This window comes from Suncus etruscus, chromosome 2 (genome assembly GCF_024139225.1).
Source record: "Suncus etruscus isolate mSunEtr1 chromosome 2, mSunEtr1.pri.cur, whole genome shotgun sequence".
Lineage (NCBI taxonomy): Eukaryota > Metazoa > Chordata > Mammalia > Eulipotyphla > Soricidae > Suncus > Suncus etruscus.
Window position 1 is genome coordinate 129,958,448 of NC_064849.1, and position 5,465 is coordinate 129,963,912.

Below are 5,465 nucleotides of genomic sequence, written 5' to 3' on the forward strand. Positions count from 1 at the left end.
TTGGCTTGGCACTCAGAGATACCACCAGGCACAGACTGGCTCCATGGCTCTCTCCCGACTGGCTTGGTTTATTATTTCTTTGCCACTACCCTGCTTCTTCAGACAGTCTGCATAAGGGGTTAGAAACATGGCATGTGAGGTGATCTCACAACTTGAGGTTTTTTATTTTATATTATATCTTATGTGACTTAAACAACACATTCTTATTTCTCACTGTTTGGGAGGCTGGGAGTTCAAGATCAAGGTTCTAGCACATCTGGTCCTGAGTGATAGCCACTTTCTTGCATACAGTTGCCTTCTCACTATATTCTATCAATGGATACAGAATGAGCTCAGCTCTTTTCATTCTTACAAGTATCTCAATTTGGGCCCCATCCTCATGACCTCATCTAAACCCATGAGCACTTAGCATGTGGAGTTGGGGGTAGAACACAAATAGCCTATCCACAACAAGGAGATATCAGACAGCAATGAAGCTATAGATTAAACCTGGATGCAAATTCTACCCCATCATGTAGGCCCTGATGGGGACCTTCAGGATCTTCTACAAATAGTCCAGCTCCTTTTTGAAGTTTTATACCTTTCTTAAGAAAAATCACCCTGTCCTCTTTAAAAAAAAATGAGAAAGAACCTATTTTTTCCATCCTTGTTTAATTCCTAGCTCAAGTTAGTTTAATTAGTAATTTTCCAAGGTGCTAACTAGAATAGTCTTAACATGTTTAGCAGTGAAACAATGATAATCTCAACTCATGTTAATTCAATCTGCCTCATCTGCCTCGTATGCCATTCCTCATATAATTATCACAATTGTCTTATGAGGTAACTATACTTTGTGCTCTTGTTACAGACCAGAAAATTAAGGATCACAGAGCTTAGTAGCTTATTCACTAAAGTTCCTAAATGGTGGAGTTGTATCTCAAACTGTTCACTTCTCCCAAGCCTGAACTTCATGCATGTGGTATTATAAGTCCCCTTCTTATGCCTATTGTGTACCCCATACTCCAATGTCTATAAATGAATATAATAAATGTTTAATTCCAATGTCCCTGGAACCAGAAGCATTTTGAGTAATGACACTTCTCATCCTGAGTAGGAAAAAAATGTATTTTCAGTCTCTACAATTCTTATAACCTCTTCTTTTTTGTTTGTTTGTTTGTTTGTTTTTTGGTTTTGGGGCCACACCCGGCGGTGCTCAGGGGTTACTCCTGGCTGTCTGCTCAGAAATAGCTCCTGGCAGGCATGGGGGACCATATGGGACACCGGGATTCGAACCAACCACCTTTGGTCCTGGATTGGCTGCCTGCAAGGCAAACACCGCTGTGCTATCTCTCCGGGCCCATGTTTGTTTTATTTTGGGGTCACAACTAGTGATGCTCAGAATTTAGTTCTGGCTTAGTGTCCAGAGATCACAACAGGCAGTACCTCAGGGAACCATAGGGGATGCCAGGCATCAAATTCTTGTTGGCAAGCTTCTAAACAGCTTTTCTAACTCTCCAGTCCCCTCCTCTTTTTTTTTCTTTTTTTTTTTTATTTAAACACCTGATTACATACATGATTGTGTTTGGGTTTCAGTCATGTAAAGAACACCACCCATCACCAGTGCAACATTCCCATCACCAATGTCCCAAGTCTCCCTCCTCCCCACCCGAACCCTGCCTGTACTCTAAACAGGCTCTCCATTTCCCTCATACATTCTCATTATTAGGACAGTTCAAAATGTAGTTATTTCTCTAACTAAACTCATCACTCTTTGTGGTGAGCTTCCTGTGGTGAGCTGGAACTTCCAGCTCTTTTCTCTTTTGTGTCTGAAAATTATTATTGCAAGAATGTCTTTCATTTTTCTTAAAACCCATAGATGAATGAGACCATTCTGCATTTCTCTCTCTCTCTCTCTCTCTCTGACTTATTTCACTCAGCATAATAGATTCCGTGTACATCCATGTATAGGAAAATTTCATGACTTCATCTCTCCTGACAGCTGCATAATATTCCATTGTGTATATGTACCACAGTTTCTTTAGCCATTCATCTGTTGAAGGGCATCTTGGTTGTTTCCAGAGTCTTGCTATGGTAAATAGTGCTGCAATGAATATAGGTGTAAGAAAGGGGTTTTTGTATTGTATTTTTGTGTTCCTAGGGTATATTCCTAGGAGTGATATAGCTGGACTCTCCTCTTTTTAAACCAAGCCTTTGCCCATATTTTCTGAGAAGATCTTGAGGTACACCTTCTCTGAGTCTGTCCATTTGTTGCAATTAATGATTGATAGCTTTAATTTATATATGTATTAAACACCACACTGGTGGGAAAGTTTACTTATCCCATTTGTCAGTCTAAAAAGTCTAAGACTGATGAGATGTAGAAGGAAATCAGGTTTCCAGGGAACTTTGTTTCCCAGGAGCTCTACAGGCAGGTAGGAAGGGGCAGGAAATGAACAGAGAGCTCACTGACTAACTCCAGAGGAAGAGAGATTGAAAACCTAGTCAAGACAAACTACGGAGTCTGTGAGATTCTTGGGATAAGGATGTGGACAATTCATCAGCAGCAGGAGAGAGAATGAGTTGGGATGTTGATAAGCTCAGCGGGGTCCTGGCTGAGCCATGGAACTGGGATGCTGGACTTCTCATCTCAATACATATGCTGTTCACTGAGGAATTAGTAGGGCAGCTTGTGCCTCTGAGGAAAACACCAAATAACGGTTCTTTTCTAAAATGTCAGTGAAGGGCCAGAGAAATAGTCTGACATCTAAAGCACTTGCCTTATTTTTGGCTGTGGTAGTTGACAGTGTTTTGATTACCAACATCACATATGGTCTCCTGAGTTAAGACCAGGTGTGGGTTCTGAGCACTGTCAAATGTGGACGACCCTCCCCCAATAATAAATAAAATGATAAAGCCTCACTGAACTACCAGAAAGTATTTCTTCCCCAAAACATGATGGATGAACTGACAAGTTGGGAATAGGTGGCAGGTTCATCTTCTGGGGTTCCAGATGGAAGAAGGTCATCCATCCATCCTCCAGAATTCCTCCAACACCAGGTGCCCTTCTCTGGGCCAGACATTCTGGAAAGAAGAACAGAATGACGTTGCCTGTCACTCCCCCTGGGCGCCACATTCCAAAAGTGTCCCATTAAATGATTCCAAGCAGTTGCTTCTGAAATCATAAATTTCCAAAGACAATGAAAGTTACAATCACAAGGGTAACAGAAGCCAAACACATTAAGAACATGTTCCTTGAGTAAAAGAGTATAATTCCGGACACGCGGGAACACATGGTTTGCCTCAAACATGTTTCATTTTGTCATCGCACTGAGCACACAGTATTTCTCTTTGGGTGCAAGAGTGATTGATTTCATTGGGAGAATTGTTTGTAAGAACATGAAAGTTGCCAAAGCAAACACATTGGGGGGAAGTGTGGAGAAGGGGAGGAAGAGTATTTGGAGTAGATCTGGGTTTGGGAAGTTCATGCAGAGGTGAGACAGTGAGATGTAGAACAAATAAAAACATTCTGCACACTTCATCTACATAAATTATGTTCAGAAATTCACTCTGTGTAGACATTAGCTACAGCATTACAACTCTCCCTGGTGTGCCTCTAGAATGTGGGCAGGAAGCCAATTTTTAAGTGAATGATTTGTAACTTTTCCTCCACATAAATTAATCTATTAATAGTTATATCATTCAGATTTTAATCCACGAGTGTCAGGTAGTCATTTTTTAAAACCCAATAGTCTATTTGTCTATTATGAAAGAACTCTGTTGCTAACTTACATTAATATTGTCTCAAGATATTATTGTCAAAAAAAATTTTAAAAATATATGCTTTAATCTGTTTTTCTAACAAGAAAAAGCACAAACCTAAAAAACTAAATAATGTTCAGCAGCATTTATATCCATGAATTTGAAGTGTTTCTTTGGGTCATTTATATCCATATAAATGTGATGTTAGAATGTTTATCATCTCTGGGCCAAAGCAATTGTACAATATATTGGACAGTTGCCTTACTTGTGGTCAATGGGGTTTGATCCCGGTAACCTATATGATTCCCTGAATCCTACCAGTAGTGATCCCTGAGTACAAAGCCAGGAATAAACCCTGAGCACTGCTGGATGTGAAAGAAAGAAAGAAAGAAAGAAAGAAAGAAAGAAAGAAAGAAAGAAAGAAAGAAAGAAAGAAAGAAAGAAAGAAAGAAAGAAAGAAAGAAAGAAAGAAAGAAAGAAGAAAGAAAGAAAAAGAAAGAAAGAAGAAAGAAAGAAAGAAAGAAAGAAAGAAAAAGAAAGAAAGAAAGAAAGAAAGAAAGAAAAAGAAAGAAGAAAGAAAGAAAGAAAGAAAGAAAGAAAGAAAAAGAAAGAAAGAAAGAAAGAAAGAAAAAGAAAGAAAGAAGAAAGAAAGAAAAGAAAGAAGAAAGAAAGAAAGAAAGAAGAAAGAAAGAAAAAGAAAAAAGAAAGAAAGAAAAAAGAAAGAAAGAAAGAAAGAAAGAAAGAAAGAAAAGAAAAGAAAGAAAGAAGAAGAAGAAAGAAAGAAAGAAAGAAAGAAAAAGAAAGAAAGAAAGAAAGAAAGAAAGAAAGAAAGAAAGAAAGAAAGAAAGAAAGAAAAGAAAGAAAGAAAGAGAGAGAGAGAAGAGAGAGAAAGAAAGAAAGAAGAAAGAAGAAGAAAAAGAAAGAAAGAAAGAAAGAAAGAAAGAAAGAAAGAAAAGAAAGAAAAAGAAAAGAAAGAAAGAAAGAAAGAAAGAGGGAGGGAGATAGGGAAGGGAGGGAGGAAGGAAGGAAGGAAGAAAGGAAGGAAGGAAGGAAGGAAGGAAGGAAGGAAGGAAGGAAGGAAGGAAGGAAGGAAGGAAGTCTAGCTCCTATGTGCCTATAGGTAATAATTTCTAAAAGATATAAACTGGTTGTAAATACTTAAGATTCATGGATATTTGTGTCTGCTACTGCATTAAAAATGTCAGATTCAGGAGTAAGCCTTGAGCACCTCCAGATGTGACCCAAAACAAACATAAAAATGGCAGATATGACTTTTACTTACTTTAATAGTGTTTTGTGTAGAGGCCTTCTTAGAGGGTCTAAAGAGAATTTTGAATTCCTAGTAGCTAATTGGAATAACAATTTTCATTCAGGGCCAGAGAGATAGCAGAACAGGTAGAGGTTTGACTTGTATGCAGTATGTCCCCAGTTCTATCCTTAGTACCACCAACAGTCCCCCAAACACTGCCAAAGGTTATTCTTGAGCACAGAGCCTGGAATAGCCTCTAGGCCCTCCCTGCTGTGACCCAGTCCCCTCCTCTTCCCTTCTCTCTCCCCAAATTCTCACTAAAGATGCTGAAAATAGAGATTTTTGAGCAGGATGGATATAACACTACTCATGCTAAGACCTGTTCTCTGTTCTTCCATTCTCCCAGATGGGGGGGGGGGGTCCCATGAAAGGAGCAGAGGTCACTTGTCTTAGTTATCATTGACTGTGGAATACATGG